This window comes from Bombus affinis, chromosome 10, assembly GCF_024516045.1.
Source record: "Bombus affinis isolate iyBomAffi1 chromosome 10, iyBomAffi1.2, whole genome shotgun sequence".
Classification (NCBI taxonomy): domain Eukaryota; kingdom Metazoa; phylum Arthropoda; class Insecta; order Hymenoptera; family Apidae; genus Bombus; species Bombus affinis.
Genome location: NC_066353.1, coordinates 5645575 through 5670074, shown reverse-complemented (window position 1 = coordinate 5670074; position 24500 = coordinate 5645575). Strand labels below are relative to the sequence as shown.

At 42.7% G+C, this 24500-nt stretch overlaps 1 long non-coding RNA gene across 50 annotated transcripts in view; it reads left to right on the top strand.

Annotated features, from left to right (window-relative positions):
- The first annotated feature begins 2597 nt into the window (after positions 1-2597).
- Positions 2598-24500, top strand: part of LOC126921577 (uncharacterized) — a 56928-nt gene continuing 35025 nt past the window's right edge. For 32 of the 50 annotated variants that reach the window (XR_007712450.1, XR_007712451.1, XR_007712437.1 and 29 more), the window contains exon 1: positions 10006-10390. This is a non-coding gene — a long non-coding RNA (uncharacterized LOC126921577). Of the gene's footprint in view, positions 2792-4528; positions 4902-9352; positions 9547-10005; positions 10391-14936; positions 15036-16112; positions 16302-24500 lie in introns of those variants that run through there. The other 18 variants (XR_007712422.1, XR_007712423.1, XR_007712415.1 and 15 more) reach the window with 5 other exon arrangements.

Below are 24500 nucleotides of genomic sequence, written 5' to 3'. Positions count from 1 at the left end.
TAAGTCGCCTCCTTATTGAATAATGAACGCAAGAGGGCTTGGTTTTAGGTTAGGCTATAGTTTTCGAGCGAGCGCAGCGAGCGTTGGACGCGTAAATGTGTGTCACAAACCAACGGTTTGGCACATAGGGACATTGAAATATTCGCACCAGCCCGAGGAGCCGCAAATCTTTATGGAATTTCGTACTGACAAAAGTTTACAATTTATCAATAGTTTTACATAAATAGTAATATTTCCACATAGCACAGTGCAACGTGATGTCCGAAATCGCTGAAAATATTAGGCAATAACAGGAAATACATGCAAGGCAATATAAGGAATATGTATAGCTTGGAAATTGTAATGGTTGCTCGCTCGCTCCGCTCGCTCGTAAAAATCTAGTCCAACCTCACAACCGATCCGACACGTTCGAAAATTTAAAATAAGTCGCCTCCTCATCGAATAACGAACGCAAGGGGGATTGCTTTTAGGTTAGGCTATAGTTTTCGAGCGAGGTCAGCGAGCGCGGGGCGCGTAAAGGTGTGTCACAAACCAACGGTTTTGCACATAGGGACATTGAAATATTCCCACCAGCCCGAGGAGCCGGAAGTCTTTATCGAACTGCGTACTGACAAAAGTTTACAGTTTATCAATAGTTTTACACAAATAGTAATATTTCCACATAGTACAGAGCAACGTGAGGTCCGAAATCGCTGACAATATTAGGCAGTAACAGGAAATATATGCAAGGCAATATAAGGAATATGTATAGCTTGGAAATTGTAATCGTTGCTCGCTAGCTCCGCTCGCTCGTAAAAATCTAGTCCAACCTCGCAACCGGTCCGACACGTTCGAAAATTTAAAATAAGTCGCCTTCTTATCGAATAACGAACGCAAGAGGGATTGGTTTTAGGTTAGGCTATAGTTTTCGAGCGAGCGCAGCGATCGCGGGACGCGTAAAGGTGTGTCACAAACCAACGGTTTGGCACATAGGGACATTGAAATATTCGCACCAGCCCGAGGTGCCGCAAATCTTTATCGAATTGCGTACTGACAAATGTTTACAATTTATCAATAGTTTTACATAAATAGCAATATTTGCACATAGTACAGTGCAACGTGAGGTCCGAAATCGCTGACAAAATTAAGCAATAACAGGAAATACATGGAAGGCAATATAAGGTATATGTATAGCGAGGAAATAGTAATCGTTGCTCGCTCGTACCGCTCGCTCATAAAAATCTAGTCCAACCTCACAACCTATCCGACACGTTAGCAAATTTGAAATAAGTCGCCTCCTTATCGAATAATGAACGCAAGAGTGCTTGGTTTTAGGTTAGGCTATAGTTTTCGAGCGAGCGCAGCGAGCGCGGGTCGCGTAAACGTGTGTCACAAACCAACGGATTGGCACATAGGGACATTGAAATATTCGCACCAGGCCGAGGGGCCGGAAGTATTTATCGAACTGCTTACTGACAAAAGTTTACAATTTATCAATAGTTTTACATAAATAGTAATATTTCCACATAGTACAGTGCAACGTGTGGTCCGAAATCCCTCACAAAATTAGGCAATAACAGGAAATATATGCAAGGCAATATTAGGAATATGTATAGCTTGGAAATTGTAATCGTTGCTCGCTCGCCTCGCTCGCTCGTAAAAATATAGTCCAACCACACAACCGATCCGACACGTTAGCAAATTTGAAAGAAGTCGCCTCCTTATCGAATAACGAACGCAATTGGGCTTCGTTTTAGGTTAGGCTATAGTTTTCGAGCGAGTGCAGCGAGCGCGGGACGCGTAAAGGTGTGTCACAAACCAACGGTTTGGCACATAGGGACATTGAAATATTCGCACCAGCCCGAGGAGCCGGAAGTATATATCGAACTGCGTACTGACAAAAGTTTACCGTTTATCAATAGTTTTACATAAATAGTAATATTCCCACATAGTACAGTGCAACGTGTGGTCCGAAATCGCTCACAACGTTAGGCAGTAACAGGAAATATATGCAAGGAAATATAAGGAATATGTATAGCTTGGAAATTGTAATCGTTGCTCGCTCGCTCCGCTCGCTCGTAAAAATCCAGTCCAACCTCACAACCGATCCGACGCGTTAGCAAATTTGAAATATGTCGCCTCCTTATCGAATAACGAACGCAAGAGGGATTGGTTTTAGGTTAGACTATAGTTTTCGAGCGAGCGCAGCGAGCGCGGGACGCGTAAAGGTGTGTCACAAACCAACGGTTTGGCACATAGGGACATTGAAATATTCGCACCAGCCCGAGGTGCCGCAAATCTTTATGGAATTTCCTACTGACAAAAGTTTACAGTTTATCAATAGTTTTACATAAATAGTAATATTTCCACATAGTACAGTGCAACGTGTGGTCCGAAATCCCTCACATAATTAGGCAATAACAGGAAATATATGCAAGGTAATATAAGGAATATGTATAGCTTGGAAATTGTATTCGATGCTCGCTCGCTCCGCTCGCTCGTAAAAATCTAGTCCAACCTCACAACCGATCCGAAACGTTAGCAAATTTGAAAGAAGTCGCCTCCTTATCGAATAAGGAACGCAAGTGGGCTTCGTTTTAGGTTAGGCTATAGTTTTCGAGCGAGTGCAGCGAGCGCGGGACGCGTAAAGGTGTGTCACAAACCAACGGTTTGGCACATAGGGACATTGAAATATTCGCACCAGCCCGAGGAGCCGGAAGTATTTATCGAACTGCGTACTGACAAAAGTTTACAATTTATCAATAGTTTTACATAAATAGTGATATTTCCACATAGTACAGTGCAACGTGAGGTCCGTAATCGCTGACAAAATTAGGCAATAACAGGAAATATATGCAGGGCAATATAAGGAATATGTATAGCTTGGAAATTGTAATCGTTGCTCGCTAGCTCCGCTCGCTCGTAAAAATCTGGTCCAACCTCAAAACCGATCCGACACGTTAGCAAATTTGAAATAAGTCGCCTCCTTATCGAATAACGAACGCAAGAGGGATTGGTTTTAGGTTAGGCTATAGTTTTCGAGCGAGCGCAGCGAGCGCTGGACGCGTAAAGGTGTGTCACAAACCAACGGTTTGGCACATAGGGACATTGAAATATTCGCAACAGCCCGAGGAGCCGCAAATCTTTATAGAATTTCCTACTGACAAAAGTTTACTGTTTATCAATAGTTTCACATAAATAGTAATATTCCCACATAGTACAGTGCAACGTGTGGTCCGAAATCGCTCACAACATTAGGCAGTAACAGGAAATATATGCAAGGCAATATAAGGAATATGTATAGCTTGGAAATTGTAATCGTTGCTCGCTCGCTCCGCTCGCTCGTAAAAATCTAGTCCAACCTCACAACCGATCCGACACGTTAGCAAATTTGAAATTAGACGCCTCCTTATCGAATAACGAACGCAAGAGGGATTACTTTTAGGTTAGGCTATAGTTTTCGAGCGAGTGCAGCGAGCGCGGGACGCGTAAAGGTGTGTCACAAACCAACGGTTTGGCACATAGGGACATTGAAATATTCGCACCAGCCCGAGGAGCCGGAAGTATTTATAGAATTTCCTACTGACAAAAGTTTACTGTTTATCAATAGTTTTGCATAAATAGTAATATTTCCACATTGTACAGTGCAACGTGAGGTCCAAAATCGCAGACAAAATTAGGTAATAACAGGAAATATGTTCAAGGTAATATAGCACATATGTATCGCTTGGAAATTGAAATCGTTGCTCGCTCGCTCCGCTCGCTCGTAAAAATCTAGTCCAACCTCACAACCGGTCCGACACGTTCGAAAATTTAAAGTAAGTCGCCTCCTTATCGAATAACGAACGCAAGAGGGATTGGTTTCAGGTTAGGCAATAGTTTTCGAGCGAGCGCAGCGAGCGAGGGACGCGTAAAGGTGTGTCACAAACCAACGGTTTGGCACTTAGGGACATTGAAATATTCGCACCAGCCCGAGGTGCCGCAAATCTTTATCGAATTGCGTACTGACAAATGTTTACAATTTATCAATAGTTTTGCATAAATAGTAATATTTCCACATTGTACAGTGCAACGTGAGGTCCAAAATCGCAGACAAAATTATGTAATAACAGGAAATATATGCAAGGCAATATAAGGTATATGAATAGCGTGGAAACTGTAATCGTTGCTAGCCCGTACCGCTCGCTCGTAAAAATATAGCACAACCTCACAACCGATCCGACAAGTTCGAAAATTTAAAATAAGTCGCCTCCTCATCGAATAACGAACGCAAGGGGGATTGGTTTTAGCTTAGGCTATAGTTTTCGATCGAGCGCAGCGAGCGCAGGACGCGTAAATGTGTGTCACAAACCAACGGTTTGGCACTTAGGGACATTGAAATATTCGCAACAGCCCGTGGAGCCGCAAATCTTTATAGAATTTCCTACTGACAAAAGTTTACTGTTTATCAATAGTTTCACATAAATAGTAATATTCCCACATAGTACAGTGCAACGTGTGGTCCGAAATCGCTCACAACATTAGGCAGTAACAGGAAACATATGCAAGGCAATATAAGGAATATGTATAGCTTGGAAATTGTAATCGTTGCTCGCTCGCTCCGCTCGCTCGTAAAAATCTAGTCCAACCTCACAACCGATCCGACACGTTAGCAAATTTGAAATTAGACGCCTCCTTATCGAATAACGAACGCAAGAGGGATTACTTTTAGGTTAGGCTATAGTTTTCGAGCGAGTGCAGCGAGCGCGGGACGCGTAAAGGTGTGTCACAAACCAACGGTTTGGCACATAGGGACATTGAAATATTCGCACCAGCCCGAGGAGCCGGAAGTATTTATCGAACTGCGTACTGACAAAAGTTTACAATTTATCAATAGTTTTACATAAATAGTGATATTTCCACATAGTACAGTGCAACGTGAGGTCCGAAATCGCGTGTCAAAATTAGGCAATAACAGGAAATATATGCAGGGCAATATAAGGAATACGTATAGCTTGGAAATTGTAATCGTTGCTCGCTCGCTCCGCTCGCTCGTAAAAATCTAGTCCAACCTCGCAACCGGTCCGACACGTTCGAAAATTTAAAATAAGTCGCCTCCTTATCGAATAACGAACGCAAGAGGGATTGGTTTTAGGTTAGGCTATAGTTTTCGAGCGAGCGCAGCGAGCGAGGGACTCGTAAAGGTGTGTCACAAACCAACGGTTTGGCACATAGGGACATTGAAATATTCGCACCAGGCCGAGGAGCCGGAAGTATTTATCGAACTGCTTACTGACAAAAGTTTACAATTTATCAATAGTTTTACATAAATAGTAATATTTCCACATAGTACAGTGCAACATGTGGTCCGAAATCCCTCACAAAATTAGGCAATAACAGGAAATATATGCAAGGCAATATAAGGAATATGTATAGCTTGGAAATTGTAATCGTTGCTCGCTCGCTTCGCTCGCTCGTAAAAATCTAGTCCAACCTCAAAACCGATCCGACACGTTAGCAAATTTGAAATAAGTCGCCTCCTTATCGAATAACGAACGCAAGAGGGATTGGATTTAGGTTAGGCTATAGTTTTCGAGCGAGCGCAGCGAGCGCGGGACGCATAAAGGTGTGTCACAAACCAACGGTTTGGCACATAGGGACATTGAAATATTCGCAACAGCCCGAGGAGCCGCAAATCTTTATAGAATTTCCTACTGACAAAAGTTTACTGTTTATCAATAGTTTTACATAAATAGTAACATTTCCACATAGTACAGTGCAACGTGTGGTCCGAAATCGCTCACAAAATTAGGCAATAACAGGAAATATATGCAAGGCAATATAAGGAATATGTATAGCTTGGAAATTGTATTCGATGCTCGCTCGCTCCGCTCGCTCGTAAAAATCTAGTCCAACCTCACAACCGATCCGAAACGTTAGCAAATTTGAAATAAGTCGCCTCCTTGTCGAATAATAAACGCAAGAGGACTTGGTTTTAGGTTAGGCTATAGTCTTCGAGCGTGCGCAGCGAGCGCGGGACGCGTAAAGGTGTGTCACAAACCAACGGTTTGTCAGATAGGGACATTGAAATATTCGCACCAGCCCTAGGAGCCGGAAGTCTTTATCGAACTGCGTACTGACAAAAGTTTACAGTTTACCAATAGTTTTACATAAATAGTAATATTTCCACATTGTACAGTGCAACGTGAGGTGCAAAATCGCAGACAAAATTAGGTAATAACAGGAAATATGTTCAAGGTAATATAGCACATATGTATCGCTTGGAAATTGAAATCGTTGCTCGCTCGCTCCGCTCGCTCGTAAAAATCTAGTCCAACCTCACAACCGGTCCGACACGTTCGAAAATTTAAAGTAAGTCGCCTCCTCATCGAATAACGAACGCAAGGGGGATTGGTTTTAGCTTAGGCTATAGTTTTCGATCGAGCGCAGCGAGCGCAGGACGCGTAAATGTGTGTCACAAACCAACGGTTTGGCACTTAGGGACATTGAAATATTCGCACCAGCCCGAGGTGTCGCAAATCTTTATCGAATTGCGTACTGACAAAAGTTTACAGTTTATCAATAGTTTTACATAAATAGTAATAATTCCACATAGTACAGTGCAACGTGTGGTCCGAAATCCCTCACAAAATTAGGCAATAACAGGAAATACATGCAAGGCAATATAAGGTATATGTATAGCGTGGAAATAGTAACCGTTGTTCGCTCGTACCGCTCGATTCATAAAAATCTAGTCCAATCTCACAACCGATCCGACACGTTAGCAAATTTGAAATAAGTCGCCTCCTTATTGAATAATGAACGCAAGAGGGCTTGGTTTTAGGTTAGGCTATAGGTTTCGAGCGAGCGCAGCGAGCGCAGGACGCGTAAATGTGTGTCACAAACCAACGGTTTGGCACATAGGGACATTGAAATATTCGCACCAGCCCGAGGAGCCGCAAATCTTTATGGAATTTCGTACTGACAAAAGTTTACAATTTATCAATAGTTTTACATAAATAGTAATATTTCCACATAGTACAGTGCAACGTGATGTCCGAAATCGCTGACAATATTAGGCAATAACAGGAAATACATGCAAGGCAATATAAGGAATATGTATAGCTTGGAAATTGTAATGGTTGCTCGCTCGCTCCGCTCGCTCGTAAAAATCTAGTCCAACCACACAACCGATCCGACACGTTCGAAAATTTAAAATAAGTCGCCTCCTCATCGAATAACGAACGCAAGGGGGATTGCTTTTAGGTTAGGCTATAGTTTTCGAGCGAGGTCAGCGAGCGCGGGGCGCGTAAAGGTGTGTCACAAACCAACGGTTTTGCACATAGGGACATTGAAATATTCCCACCAGCCCGAGGAGCCGGAAGTCTTTATCGAACTGCGTACTGACAAAAGTTTACAGTTTATCAATAGTTTTACACAAATAGTAATATTTCCACATAGTACAGAGCAACGTGAGGTCCGAAATCGCAGACAATATTAGGCAATAACAGGAAATATATGCAAGGCAATATAAGGAATATGTATAGCTTGGAAATTGTAATCGTTGCTCGCTCGCTCCGCTCGCTCGTAAAAATCTAGTCCAACCTCGCAACCGGTCCGACACGTTCGAAAATTTAAAATAAGTCGCCTCCTTATCGAATAACGAACGCAAGAGGGATTGGTTTTAGGTTAGGCTATAGTTTTCGAGCGAGCGCAGCGAGCGCGGGACGCGTAAAGGTGTGTCACAAACCAACAGGATTGGCACATAGGGACATTGAAATATTCGCAACAGCCCGAGGAGCCGCAAATCTTTATAGAATTTCCTACTGACAAAAGTTTACTGTTTATCAATAGTTTCACATAAATAGTAATATTCCCACATAGTACAGTGCAACGTGTGGTCCGAAATCGCTCACAACATTAGGCAGTAACAGGAAATATATGCAAGGCAATATAAGGAATATGTATAGCTTGGAAATTGTAATCGTTGCTCGCTCGCTCCGCTCGCTCGTAAAAATCTAGTCCAACCTCACAACCGATCCGACACGTTAGCAAATTTGAAATTAGACGCCTCCTTATCGAATAACGAATGCAAGAGGGATTACTTTTAGGTTAGGCTATAGTTTTCGAGCGAGTGCAGCGAGCGCGGGACGCGTAAAGGTGTGTCACAAACCAACGGTTTGGCACATAGGGACATTGAAATATTCCCACCAGCCCGAGGAGCCGGAAGTCTTTATCGAACTGCGTACTGACAAAAGTTTACAGTTTATCAATAGTTTTACACAAATAGTAATATTTCCACATAGTACAGAGCAACGTGAGGTCCGAAATCGCAGACAATATTAGGCAATAACAGGAAATATATGCAAGGCAATATAAGGAATATGTATAGCTTGGAAATTGTAATCGTTGCTCGCTCGCTCCGCTCGCTCGTAAAAATCTAGTCCAACCTCGCAACCGGTCCGACACGTTCGAAAATTTAAAATAAGTCGCCTCCTTATCGAATAACGAACGCAATTGGGCTTCGTTTTAGGTTAGGCTATAGTTTTCGAGCGAGTGCAGCGAGCGCGGGACGCGTAAAGGTGTGTCACAAACCAACGGTTTGGCACATAGGGACATTGAAATATTCGCACCAGCCCGAGGAGCCGGAAGTATATATCGAACTGCGTACTGACAAAAGTTTACCGTTTATCAATAGTTTTACATAAATAGTAATATTCCCACATAGTACAGTGCAACGTGTGGTCCGAAATCGCTCACAACGTTAGGCAGTAACAGGAAATATATGCAAGGAAATATAAGGAATATGTATAGCTTGGAAATTGTAATCGTTGCTCGCTCGCTCCGCTCGCTCGTAAAAATCCAGTCCAACCTCACAACCGATCCGACACGTTAGCAAATTTGAAATATGTCGCCTCCTTCTCGAATAACGAACGCAAGAGGGATTGGTTTTAGGTTAGACTATAGTTTTCGAGCGAGCGCAGCGAGCGCGGGACGCGTAAAGGTGTGTCACAAACCAACGGTTTGGCACATAGGGACATTGAAATATTCGCACCAGCCCGAGGTGCCGCAAATCTTTATGGAATTTCCTACTGACAAAAGTTTACAGTTTATCAATAGTTTTACATAAATAGTAATATTTCCACATAGTACAGTGCAACGTGTGGTCCGAAATCCCTCACATAATTAGGCAATAACAGGAAATATATGCAAGGTAATATAAGGAATATGTATAGCTTGGAAATTGTATTCGATGCTCGCTCGCTCCGCTCGCTCGTAAAAATCTAGTCCAACCTCACAACCGATCCGAAACGTTAGCAAATTTGAAAGAAGTCGCCTCCTTATCGAATAAGGAACGCAAGTGGCCTTCGTTTTAGGTTAGGCTATAGTTTTCGAGCGAGTGCAGCGAGCGCGGGACGCGTAAAGGTGTGTCACAAACCAACGGTTTGGCACATAGGGACATTGAAATATTCGCACCAGCCCGAGGAGCCGGAAGTATTTATCGAACTGCGTACTGACAAAAGTTTACAATTTATCAATAGTTTTACATAAATAGTGATATTTCCACATAGTACAGTGCAACGTGAGGTCCGTAATCGCTGACAAAATTAGGCAATAACAGGAAATATATGCAGGGCAATATAAGGAATATGTATAGCTTGGAAATTGTAATCGTTGCTCGCTAGCTCCGCTCGCTCGTAAAAATCTAGTCCAACCTCAAAACCGATCCGACACGTTAGCAAATTTGAAATAAGTCGCCTCCTTATCGAATAACGAACGCAAGAGGGATTGGTTTTAGGTTAGGCTATAGTTTTCGAGCGAGCGCAGCGAGCGCGGGACGCGTAAAGGTGTGTCACAAACCAACGGTTTGGCACATAGGGACATTGAAATATTCGCAACAGCCCGAGGAGCCGCAAATCTTTATAGAATTTCCTACTGACAAAAGTTTACTGTTTATCAATAGTTTCACATAAATAGTAATATTCCCACATAGTACAGTGCAACGTGTGGTCCGAAATCGCTCACAACATTAGGCAGTAACAGGAAATATATGCAAGGCAATATAAGGAATATGTATAGCTTGGAAATTGTAATCGTTGCTCGCTCGCTCCGCTCGCTCGTAAAAATCTAGTCCAACCTCACAACCGATCCGACACGTTAGCAAATTTGAAATTAGACGCCTCCTTATCGAATAACGAACGCAAGAGGGATTACTTTTAGGTTAGGCTATAGTTTTCGAGCGAGTGCAGCGAGCGCGGGACGCGTAAAGGTGTGTCACAAACCAACGGTTTGGCACATAGGGACATTGAAATATTCGCACCAGCCCGAGGAGCCGGAAGTATTTATCGAACTGCGTACTGACAAAAGTTTACAATTTATCAATAGTTTTACATAAATAGTGATATTTCCACATAGTACAGTGCAACGTGAGGTCCGAAATCGCTGTCAAAATTAGGCAATAACAGGAAATATATGCAGGGCAATATAAGGAATACGTATAGCTTGGAAATTGTAATCGTTGCTCGCTCGCTCCGCTCGCTCGTAAAAATCTAGTCCAACCTCGCAACCGGTCCGACACGTTCGAAAATTTAAAACAAGTCGCCTCCTTATCGAATAACGAACGCAAGAGGGATTGGTTTTAGGTTAGGCTATAGTTTTCGAGCGAGCGCAGCGAGCGAGGGACTCGTAAAGGTGTGTCACAAACCAACGGTTTGGCACATAGGGACATTGAAATATTCGCACCAGGCCGAGGAGCCGGAAGTATTTATCGAACTGCTTACTGACAAAAGTTTACAATTTATCAATAGTTTTACATAAATAGTAATATTTCCACATAGTACAGTGCAACATGTGGTCCGAAATCCCTCACAAAATTAGGCAATAACAGGAAATATATGCAGGGCAATATAAGGAATACGTATAGCTTGGAAATTGTAATCGTTGCTCGCTCGCTCCGCTCGCTCGTAAAAATCTAGTCCAACCTCGCAACCGGTCCGACACGTTCGAAAATTTAAAACAAGTCGCCTCCTTATCGAATAACGAACGCAAGAGGGATTGGTTTTAGGTTAGGCTATAGTTTTCGAGCGAGCGCAGCGAGCGAGGGACTCGTAAAGGTGTGTCACAAACCAACGGTTTGGCACATAGGGACATTGAAATATTCGCACCAGGCCGAGGAGCCGGAAGTATTTATCGAACTGCTTACTGACAAAAGTTTACAATTTATCAATAGTTTTACATAAATAGTAATATTTCCACATAGTACAGTGCAACATGTGGTCCGAAATCCCTCACAAAATTAGGCAATAACAGGAAATATATGCAAGGCAATCGTAGGAATATGTATAGCTTGGAAATTGTAATCGTTGCTCGCTCGCTTCGCTCGCTCGTAAAAATCTAGTCCAACCTCAAAACCGATCCGACACGTTAGCAAATTTGAAATAAGTCGCCTCCTTATCGAATAACGAACGCAAGAGGGATTGGTTTTAGGTTAGGCTATAGTTTTCGAGCGAGCGCAGCGAGCGCGGGACGCATAAAGGTGTGTCACAAACCAACGGTTTGGCACATAGGGACATTGAAATATTCGCAACAGCCCGAGGGGCCGCAAATCTTTATAGAATTTCCTACTGACAAAAGTTTACTGTTTATCAATAGTTTTACATAAATAGTAACATTTCCACATAGTACAGTGCAACGTGTGGTCCGAAATCGCTCACAAAATTAGGCAATAACAGGAAATATATGCAAGGCAATATAAGGAATATGTATAGCTTGGAAATTGTATTCGATGCTCGCTCGCTCCGCTCGCTCGTAAAAATCTAGTCCAACCTCACAACCGATCCGAAACGTTAGCAAATTTGAAATAAGTCGCCTCCTTGTCGAATAAAAAACGCAAGAGGACTTGGTTTTAGGTTAGGCTATAGTCTTCGAGCGTGCGCAGCGAGCGCGGGACGCGTAAAGGTGTGTCACAAACCAACGGTTTGTCAGATAGGGACATTGAAATATTCGCACCAGCCCTAGGAGCCGGAAGTCTTTATCGAACTGCGTACTGACAAAAGTTTACAGTTTACCAATAGTTTTACATAAATAGTAATATTTCCACATTGTACAGTGCAACGTGAGGTGCAAAATCGCAGACAAAATTAGGTAATAACAGGAAATATGTTCAAGGTAATATAGCACATATGTATCGCTTGGAAATTGAAATCGTTGCTCGCTCGCTCCGCTCGCTCGTAAAAATCTAGTCCAACCTCACAACCGGTCCGACACGTTCGAAAATTTAAAGTAAGTCGCCTCCTCATCGAATAACGAACGCAAGGGGGATTGGTTTTAGCTTAGGCTATAGTTTTCGATCGAGCGCAGCGAGCGCAGGACGCGTAAATGTGTGTCACAAACCAACGGTTTGGCACTTAGGGACATTGAAATATTCGCACCAGCCCGAGGTGTCGCAAATCTTTATCGAATTGCGTACTGACAAAAGTTTACAGTTTATCAATAGTTTTACATAAATAGTAATAATTCCACATAGTACAGTGCAACGTGTGGTCCGAAATCCCTCACAAAATTAGGCAATAACAGGAAATATATGCAAGGCAATATTAGGAATATGTATAGCTTGGAAATTGTAATCGTTGCTCGCTCGCTCCGCTCGCTCGTAAAAATCTAGTCCAAAGTCACAACCGATCCGACACGTTAGCAAATTTGAAATAAGTCGCCTCCTTATCGAATAGCGAACGCAAGGGGGATTGGATTTAGGTTAGGCTGTAGTTTTCGAGCGAGCGCAGCGAGCGAGGGACGCGTATAGGTGTGTCACAAACCAACGGTTTGGCACATAGGGACATTGAAATATTCGCACCAGCCCGAGGAGCCGCAAATATTTATGGAATTTCAGAACTGACAAAAGTTTACAGTTTATCAATAGTTTTACACAAATAGTAATATTTCCACATAGTACTGTGCAACGTGAGGTACGAAATCGCTGCCAAAATTAGGCAATGACTGGAAATACATGCAAGGCAATATAAGGTATATGTATAGCGCGGAAATAGTAACCGTTGTTCGCTCGTACCGCTCGATTCATAAAAATCTAGTCCAATCTCACAACCGATCCGACACGTTAGCAAATTTGAAATAAGTCGCCTCCTTATTGAATAATGAACGCAAGAGGGCTTGGTTTTAGGTTAGGCTATAGGTTTCGAGCGAGCGCAGCGAGCGCAGGACGCGTAAATGTGTGTCACAAACCAACGGTTTGGCACATAGGGACATTGAAATATTCGCACCAGCCCGAGGAGCCGCAAATCTTTATGGAATTTCGTACTGACAAAAGTTTACAATTTATCAATAGTTTTACATAAATAGTAATATTTCCACATAGTACAGTGCAACGTGATGTCCGAAATCGCTGACAATATTAGGCAATAACAGGAAATAAATGCAAGGCAATATAAGGAATATGTATAGCTTGGAAATTGTAATGGTTGCTCGCTCGCTCCGCTCGCTCGTAAAAATCTAGTCCAACCACACAACCGATCCGACACGTTCGAAAATTTAAAATAAGTCGCCTCCTCATCGAATAACGAACGCAAGGGGGATTGCTTTTAGGTTAGGCTATAGTTTTCGAGCGAGGTCAGCGAGCGCGGGGCGCGTAAAGGTGTGTCACAAACCAACGGTTTTGCACATAGGGACATTGAAATATTCCCACCAGCCCGAGGAGCCGGAAGTCTTTATCGAACTGCGTACTGACAAAAGTTTACAGTTTATCAATAGTTTTACACAAATAGTAATATTTCCACATAGTACAGAGCAACGTGAGGTCCGAAATCGCAGACAATATTAGGCAATAACAGGAAATATATGCAAGGCAATATAAGGAATATGTATAGCTTGGAAATTGTAATCGTTGCTCGCTCGCTCCGCTCGCTCGTAAAAATCTAGTCCAACCTCGCAACCGGTCCGACACGTTCGAAAATTTAAAATAAGTCGCCTCCTTATCGAATAACGAACGCAAGAGGGATTGGTTTTAGGTTAGGCTATAGTTTTCGAGCGAGCGCAGCGAGCGCGGGACGCGTAAAGGTGTGTCACAAACCAACAGGATTGGCACATAGGGACATTGAAATATTCGCAACAGCCCGAGGAGCCGCAAATCTTTATAGAATTTCCTACTGACAAAAGTTTACTGTTTATCAATAGTTTCACATAAATAGTAATATTCCCACATAGTACAGTGCAACGTGTGGTCCGAAATCGCTCACAACATTAGGCAGTAACAGGAAATATATGCAAGGCAATATAAGGAATATGTATAGCTTGGAAATTGTAATCGTTGCTCGCTCGCTCCGCTCGCTCGTAAAAATCTAGTCCAACCTCACAACCGATCCGACACGTTAGCAAATTTGAAATTAGACGCCTCCTTATCGAATAACGAATGCAAGAGGGATTACTTTTAGGTTAGGCTATAGTTTTCGAGCGAGTGCAGCGAGCGCGGGACGCGTAAAGGTGTGTCACAAACCAACGGTTTGGCACATAGGGACATTGAAATATTCGCACCAGCCCGAGGAGCCGGAAGTATTTATCGAACTGCGTACTGACAAAAGTTTACAATTTATCAATAGTTTTACATAAATAGTAATATTTCCACATAGTACAGTGCAACATGTGGTCCGAAATCCCTCACAAAATTAGGCAATAACAGGAAATATATGCAAGGCAATATAAGGAATATGTATAGCTTGGAAATTGTAATCGTTGCTCGCTCGCCTCGCTCGCTCGTAAAAATATAGTCCAACCACACAACCGATCCGACACGTTAGCAAATTTGAAAGAAGTCGCCTCCTTATCGAATAACGAACGCAATTGGGCTTCGTTTTAGGTTAGGCTATAGTTTTCGAGCGAGTGCAGCGAGCGCGGGACGCGTAAAGGTGTGTCACAAACCAACGGTTTGGCACATAGGGACATTGAAATATTCGCACCAGCCCGAGGATCCGGAAGTATTTATCGAACTGCGTACTGACAAAAGTTTACAATTTATCAATAGTTTTACATAAATAGTGATATTTCCACATAGTACAGTGCAACGTGAGGTCCGAAATCGCTGACAAAATTAGGCAATAACAGGAAATATATGCAGGGCAATAGAAGGAATATGTATAGCTTGGAAATTGTAATCGTTGCTCGCTCGCTCCGCTCGCTCGTAAAAATCTAGTCCAACCTCAAAACCGATCCGACACGTTAGCAAATTTGAAATAAGTCGCCTCCTTATCGAATAACGAACGCAAGAGGGATTGGTTTTAGGTTAGGCTATAGCTTTCGAGCGAGCGCAGCGAGCGCGGGACGCGTAAAGGTGTGTCACAAACCAACGGTTTGGCACATAGGGACATTGAAATATTCGCAACAGCCCGAGGAGCCGCAAATCTTTATAGAATTTCCTACTGACAAAAGTTTACTGTTTATCAATAGTTTCACATAAATAGTAATATTCCCACATAGTACAGTGCAACGTGTGGTCCGAAATCGCTCACAACATTAGGCAGTAACAGGAAATATATGCAAGGCAATATAAGGAATATGTATAGCTTGGAAATTGTAATCGTTGCTCGCTCGCTCCGCTCGCTCGTAAAAATCTAGTCCAACCTCACAACCGATCCGACACGTTAGCAAATTTGAAATTAGTCGCCTCCTTATCGAATAACGAACGCAAGAGGGATTACTTTTAGGTTAGCCTATAGTTTTCGAGCGAGTGCAGCGAGCGCGGGACGCGTAAAGGTGTGTCACAAACCAACGGTTTGGCACATAGGGACATTGAAATATTCGCACCAGCCCGAGGTGCCGCAAATCTTTATGGAATTTCCTACTGACAAAAGTTTACAGTTTATCAATAGTTTTACATAAATAGTAATATTTCCACATAGTACAGTGCAACGTGTGGTCCGAAATCCCTCACATAATTATGCAATAACAGGAAATATATGCAAGGTAATATAAGGAATATGTATAGCTTGGAAATTGTATTCGATGCTCGCTCGCTCCGCTCGCTCGTAAAAATCTAGTCCAACCTCACAACCGATCCGAAACGTTAGCAAATTTGAAAGAAGTCGCCTCCTTATCGAATAAGGAACGAAAGTGGGCTTCGTTTTAGGTTAGGCTATAGTTTTCGAGCGAGTGCAGCGAGCGCGGGACGCGTAAAGGTGTGTCACAAACCAACGGTTTGGCACATAGGGACATTGATATATTCGCACCAGCCCGAGGAGCCGGAAGTATTTATCGAACTGCGTACTGACAAAAGTTTACAATTTATCAATAGTTTTACATAAATAGTGATATTTCCACATAGTACAGTGCAACGTGAGGTCCGTAATCGCTGACAAAATTAGGCAATAACAGGAAATATATGCAGGGCAATATAAGGAATATGTATAGCTTGGAAATTGTAATCGTTGCTCGGTAGCTCCGCTCGCTCGTAAAAATCTAGTCCAACCTCAAAACCGATCCGACACGTTAGCAAATTTGAAATAAGTCGCCTCCTTATCGAATAACGAACGCAAGAGGGATTGGTTTTAGGTTAGGCTATAGTTTTCGAGTGAGCGCAGCGAGCGCGGGACGCTTAAAGGTGTGTCACAAACCAACGGTTTGGCACATAGGGACATTGAAATATTCGCAACAGCCCGAGGAGCCGCAAATCTTTATAGAATTTCCTACTGACAAAAGTTTACTGTTTATCAATAGTTTCACATAAATAGTAATATTCCCACATAGTACAGTGCAACGTGTGGTCCGAAATCGCTCACAACATTAGGCAGTAACAGGAAATATATGCAAGGCAATGTAAGGAATATGTATAGCTTGGAAATTGTAATCGTTGCTCGCTCGCTCCGCTCGCTCGTAAAAATCTAGTCCAACCTCACAACCGATCCGACACGTTAGCAAATTTGAAATTAGACGCCTCCTTATCGAATAACGAACGCAAGAGGGATTACTTTTAGGTTAGGCTATAGTTTTCGAGCGAGTGCAGCGAGCGAGGGTCGCGTAAAGGTGTGTCACAAACCAACGGTTTGGCACATAGGGACATTGAAATATTCGCACCAGCCCGAGGTGCCGCAAATCTTTATCGAATTGCGTACTGACAAAAGTTTACAGTTTATCAATAGTTTTACATATATAGTAATATTTCCACATAGTACAGTGCAACGTGAGGTCCGAAATCGCTGACAAAATTGGGCAATAACAGGAAATATATGCCAGGCAATATAAGGTATACGTATAGCTTGGAAATAGTAATCGTTGCTCGCTCGTACCGCTCGCTCCTAAAAATCTAGTCCAACCTCACAACCGATCCGACACGTTAGCAAATTTGAAATAAGTCGCCTCCTTGTCGAATAATAAACGCAAGAGGACTTGGTTTTAGGTTAGGCTATAGTCTTCGAGCGTGCGCAGCGAGCGCGGGACGCGTAAAGGTGTGTCACAAACCAACGGTTTGTCAGATAGGGACATTGAAATATTCGCACCAGCCCTAGGAGCCGGAAGTCTTTATTGAACTGCGTACTGACAAAAGTTTACAGTTTACCAATAGTTTTACATAAATAGTAATATTTCCACATTGTACAGTGCAACGTGAGGTGCAAAATCGCAGACAAAATTAGGTAATAACAGGAAATATGTTCAAGGTAATATAGCACATATGTATCTCTTGGAAATTGAAATCGTTGCTCGCTCGCTCCGCTCGCTCGTAAAAATCTAGTCCAACCTCACAACCGGTCCGACACGTTCGAAAATTTAAAGTAAGTCGCCTCCTTATCGAATAACGAACGCAAGAGGGATTGGTTTCAGGTTAGGCAATAGTTTTCGAGCGAGCGCAGCGAGCGAGGGACGCGTAAAGGTGTGTCACAAACCAACGGTTTGGCACTTAGGGACATTGAAATATTCGCACCAGCCCGAGGTGCCGCAAATCTTTATCGAATTGCGTACTGACAAAAGTTTACAATTTATCAATAGTTTTGCATAAATAGTAATATTTCCACATTGTACAGTGCAACGTGAGGTCCAAAATCGCAGACAAAATTATGTAATAACAGGAAATATGTGCAAGGCAATATAAGGTATATGAATAGCGTGGAAACTGTAATCGTTGCTAGCCCGTACCGCTCGCTCGTAAAAATATAGCACAACCTCACAACCGATCCGACAAGTTCGAAAATTTAAAATAAGTCGCCTCCTCATCGAATAACGAACGCAAGGGGGATTGGTTTTAGCTTAGGCTATAGTTTTCGATCGAGCGCAGCGAGCGAGGGACGCGTAAAGGTGTGTCACAAACCAACGGTTTGGCACTTAGGGACATTGAAATATTCGCACCAGCCCGAGGTGTCGCAAAACTTTATCGAATTGCGTACTGACAAAAGTTTACAGTTTATCAATAGTTTTACATAAATAGTAATAATTCCACATAGTACAGTGCAACGTGTGGTCCGAAATCCCTCACAAAATTAGGCAATGACAGGAAATATATGCAAGGCAATATTAGGAATATGTATAGCTTGGAAATTGTAATCGTTGCTCGCTCGCTCCGCTCGCTCGTAAAAATCTAGTCCAAAGTCACAACCGATCCGACACGTTAGCAAATTTGAAATAAGTCGCCTCCTTATCGAATAGCGAACGCAAGGGGGATTGGTTTTAGGTTAGGCTGTAGTTTTCGAGCGAGCGCAGCGAGCGAGGGACGCGCAAAGGTTTGTCACAAACCAACGGTTTGGCACATAAGGACATTGTAATATTCGCAACAGCCCTAGGAGCCGAAAGTCTTTATCGAACTGCGTACTGACAAAAGTTTACAGTTTATCAATAGTTTTACATAAATAGTAATATTTCCACATAGTACAGTGCAACGTGAGGTCCGAAATCGCTGACAAAATTGGGCAATAACAGGAAATATATGCAAGGCAATATAAGGTATATGTATAGCTTGGAAATTGAAATTGTTGCTCGCTCGTACCGCTCGCTCGTAAAAATCTAGTCCAACCTCACAACCGATCCGACACGTTCGCAAATTTAAAATAAGTCGCCTCCTCATCGAATAACGAACGCAAGAGGGCTTGGTTTTAGGTTAGGCTAGAGTTTTCGAGCGAGCGCAGCGAGCGAGGGACGCGTAAAGGTGTGTCGCAAACCAACGGTTTGGCACATAGGGACATTGAAATATTCGCACCAGGCCGAGGATCCGCAAATCTTTATCGAATTGCGTACTGACAAAAGTTTACAGTTTATCAATAGTTTTACATAAATAGTAATATTTCCACATAGTACAGTGCAACGTGAGGTCCGAAATCGCTGACAAAATTGAGCAATAACAGGAAATACATGCAAGGCAATATAAGGTATATGTGTAGCGTGGAAATAGTAATCGTTGCTCGCTCGTACCGCTCGCTCGTAAAAATATAGTCCAACCTCACAACCGATCCGACACGTTCGAAAATTTAAAATAAGTCGCCTCCTCGTCGAATAACGAACGCAAGGGGGATTGGTTTTAGCTTAGGCTATAGTTTTCGATCGAGCGCAGCGAGCGAGGGACGCGTAAAGGTTTGTCACAAACCAACGGTTTGGCACATAAGGACATTGTAATATTCGCAACAGCCCTAGGAGCCGAAAGTCTTTATCGAACTGCGTACTGACAAAAGTTTACAGTTTATCAATAGTTTTACATAAATAGTAATATTTCCACATAGTACAGTGCAACGTGAGGTCCGAAATCGCTGACAAAATTGGGCAATAACAGGAAATATATGCAAGGCAATATAAGGTATATGTATAGCTTGGAAATTGAAATTGTTGCTCGCTCGTACCGCTCGCTCGTAAAAATCTAGTCCAACCTCACAACCGATCCGACACGTTCGCAAATTTAAAATGAGTCGCCTTCTCATCGAATAACGAACGCAAGAGGGCTTGGTTTTAGGTTAGGCTAGAGTTTTCGAGCGAGCGCAGCGAGCGAGGGACGCGTAAAGGTGTGTCACAAACCAACGGTTTGGCACATAGGGACATTGAAATATTCGCACCAGCCCGAGGAGCCGGAAGTCTTTATCGAACTGCCTACTGACAAAAGTTTACAGTTTATCAATAGTTTTACACAAATAGTAATATATCCACATAGTACAGTGCAACGTGAGGTCCGAAATCGCTGACAAAATTAGGCAATAACAGGAAATACATGCAAGACAATATAAGGTATATGTGTAGCGTGGAAATAGTAATCGTTGCTCGCTCGTACCGCTCGCTCGTAAAAATATAGTGCAACCTCACAACCGATCCGACACGTTCGAAAATTTAAAATAAGTCGCCTCCTCATCGAATAACGAACGCAAGGGGGATTGGTTTTAGCTTAGGCTATAGTTTTCGATCGAGCGCAGCGAGCGAGGGACGCGTAAAGGTGTGTCACAAACCAACAGGATTGGCACTTAGGGACATTGAAATATTTGCACCAGGCCGAGGATCCGCAAATCTTTATCGAATTGCGTACTGACAAATGTTTACAATTTATCAATAGTTTTACATAAATAGTAATATTTCCACATAGTACAGTGCAACGTGAGGTCCGAAATCGCTGACAAAATTAGGCAATAACAGGAAATACATGGAAGGCAATATAAGGTATATGTATAGCGTGGAAGTAGTAATCGTTGCTCGCTCGTACCGCTCGCTCGTAAAAATCTAGTCCAACCTCACAACCGATCCGACACGTTAGCGAATTTGAAATAAGTCGCCTCCTTATCGAATAATAAACGCAAGAGGACTTGGTTTTAGGTTAGACTATAGTTTTCGAGCGAGCGCAGCGAGCGCCGGACGCGTAAAGGTGTGTCACAAACCAACAGGATTGGCACATAGGGACATTGAAATATTTGCACCAGGCCGAGGATCCGCAAATCTTTATCGAACTGCGTACTGACAAAAGTTTACAGTTTATCAATAGTTTTACATAAATAGTAATATTTCCACATAGTACAGTGCAACGTAAGGTCCGAAATCGCTGACAAAATTAGGCAATAGCAGGAAATACATGCAAGGCAATATAAGGTATATGTATAGCGTGGAAATTGTAATCGTTGCTCGCTCGTACCGCTCGCTCGTAAAAATCTAGTCCAACCTCACAACCGATCCGACACGTTAGCAAATTTGAAATAAGTCGCCTCCTTATCGAATAATAAACGCAAGAGGACATGGTTTTAGGTTAGACTATAGTTTTCGAGCGAGCGCACCGAGCGCGGGACGCGTAAAGGTGTGTCACAAACCAACGGTTTGGCACATAGGGGCATTGAAATATTCGCACCAGCCCGAGGTGCCGCAAATCTTTATCGAATTGCGTACTGACAAATGTTTACAATTTATCAATAGTTTTACATAAATAGTAATTTTTCCACATAGTACATTGCAACATGAGGTCCGAAATCGCTGACAAAATTAGGCAATTACAGGAAATACATGGAAGGCAATATAAGGTATATGTATAGCATGTAAACTGTAATCGTTGCTCGCACGCGCCGCTCGCTCGTAAAAATCTAGTCCAACCTCACAACCGATCCGACACGTTCGCAAATTTGAAATAAGTCGCCTCCTTATCGAATAACGAACGCAAGAGGGATTGGTTTTAGGTTAGGCTATAGTTTTCGAGCGAGCGCAGCGAGCGAGGGACGCGTAAAGGTGTGTCACAAACCAACGGTTTGGCACATAGGGACATTGAAATATTCGCACCAGCCCGAGGTGCCGCAAATCTTTATCGAATTGCGTACTGACAAAAGTTTACAGTTTATCAATAGTTTTACATAAATAGTAATATTTCCATATAGTACAGTGCAACGTGAGGTCCGAAATCGCTGACAAAATTAGGCAATAGCAGGAAATACATGCAAGGCAATATAAGGTATATGTATAACGTGGAAATAGTAATCGTTGCTCGCCCGTACCGCTCGCTCGTACCGCTCGCTCGTAAAAATCTAGTCCAACCTCACAACCGATCCGACACGTTAGCAAATTTGAAATAAGTCGCCTCCTTATCGAATAATAAACGCAAGAGGACTTGGTTTTAGGTTAGACTATAGTTTTCGAGCGAGAGCAGCGAGCGCAGGACGCGTAAAGGTGTGTCACAAACCAACGGTTTAGCACATAGGGACATTGGAATATTCGCGACAGCCCGAGGAGCCGCAAATCTTTATCGAACTGCGTACTGACAAAAGTTTACAGTTTATCAATAGTTTTTCATATATAGTAATATTTCCACATAGTACAGTGCAACGTGAGGTCCGAAATCGCTGACAAAATTAGGCGATAGCAGGAAATACATGCAGGGCAATATAAGGTATATGTATAGCGTGGAAATAGTAATCGTTGCTCGCTCGTACCGCTCGCTCCTAAAAATCTAGTCCAACCTCACAACCGATCCGACACGTCAGCAAATTTGAAATAAGTCGCCTCCTTATCGAATAATAAACGCAAGAGGACTTGGTTTTAGGTTAGGCTATAGTCTTCGAGCGAGCGCAGCGAGCGCGGGTCACGTAAAGGTGTGTCACAAACCAACGGATTGGCAAATAGGGACATTGAAATATTCACACCAGGCCGAGGAGCCGGAAGTCTTTATCGAACTGCGTACTGATAAAAGTTTACAGTTTATCAATAGTTTTACATAAATAGTAATATTTCCACATAGTAAAGTGCAACGTGTGGACCGAAATCGCTGACAAAATTAGGTAATAACAGGAAATATATGCAAAGCAATATAAGGTATATGTATAGCATGCAAATTGTAATCGTTGATCGCTCGCTCCGCTCGCTCGTAAAAATCTAGTCCAACCTCACAACCGATCCGACACGTTCGCTAATTTGAAATATGTCGCCTCCTTATCGAATAACGAACGCAAGAGGGATTGGTTTTAGGTTAGGCTATAGTTTTCGAGCGAGCGCAGCGAGCGAGGGACGCGTAAAGGTGTGTCACAAACCAACGGTTTGGCACATAGGGACATTGAAATATTCGCACCAGCCCGAGGTGCCGCAAATCTTTATCGAATTGCGTACTGACAAAAGTTTACAGTTTACCAATAGTTTTACATAAATAGTAATATTTCCACATTGTACAGTGCAACGTGAGGTCCAAAATCGCAGACAAAATTAGGTAATAACAGGAAATATGTGCAAGGTAATATAGCACATATGTATCGCTTGGAAATTGAAATCGTTGCTCGCTCGCTCCGCTCGCTCGTAAAAATATAGTCCAACCTCACAACCGATCCGACACGTTCGAAAATTTAAAATAAGTCGCCTCCTCATCGAATAACGAACGCAAGGGGGATTGGTTTTAGCTTACGCTATAGTTTTCGATCGAGCGCAGCGAGCGAGGGACGCGTAAAGGTGTGTCACAAACCAACAGGATTGGCACATACGGACATTGAAATATTCGCAACAGGCCGAGGATCCGCAAATCTTTATCGAATTGCGTACTGACAAAAGTTTACAGTTTATCAATAGTTTTACATAAATAGTAATATTTCCACATAGTACAGTGCAACGTGAGGTCCGAAATCGCTGACAAAATTAGGCAATAGCAGGAAATACATGCAAGGCAATATAAGGAATATGTAAAGCTTGGAAATTGTATTCGATGGTCGCTCGCTCCGCTCGCTCGTAAAAATCTAGTCCAACCTCACAACAGGTCCGACACGTTAGCAAATTTGAAATAAGTCGCCTCCTTATCGAATAACAAACGCAAGAGGGATTGGTTTTATGTTAGGCTATAGTCTTCGAGCGAGCGCAGCGAGCGCGGGACGCGTAAAGGTGTGTCACAAACCAACGGTTTGGCACATAGGGACATTGTAATATTCGCAACAGCCCGAGGAGCCGCAAATATTTATCGAACTGCGTACTGACAAAAGTTTACAGTTTATCAATAGTTTTATATAAATAGTAATATTTCCACATAGTACAGTGCAACATGAGGTCCGAAATCGCTGACAAAATTAGGCAATAACAGGAAATACTTGGAAGGCAATATAAGGTATATGTATAGCTTGGAAATTGAAATCGTTGCTCGCTCGCTCCGCTCGCTCGTAAAAATCTAGTCCAACCTCACAACCGGTCCGACACGTTCGAAAATTTAAAATGAGTCGCCTCCTTATCGAATAACGAACGCAAGAGGGATTGGTTTTAGGTTAGGCTATAGTTTTCGAGCGAGCGCAGCGAGCGAGGGACGCGTAAAGGTGTGTCACAAACCAACGGTTTGGCACATAGGGACATTGTAATATTCGCAACAGCCCGAGGAGCCGCAAATCTTTATCGAACTGCGTACTGACAAAAGTTTACAGTTTATCAATAGTTTTACACAAATAGTAATATATCCACACACTACAGTGCAACGTGAGGTCCGAAATCGCTGACAAAATTAGGCAATAACAGGAAATACGTGCAAGGCAATATAAGGTATATGTGTAGCGTGGAAATAGTAATCGTTGCTCGCTCGTACCGCTCGCTCGTGAAAATATAGTCCAACCTCACAACCGATCCGACACGTTCGAAAATTTAAAATA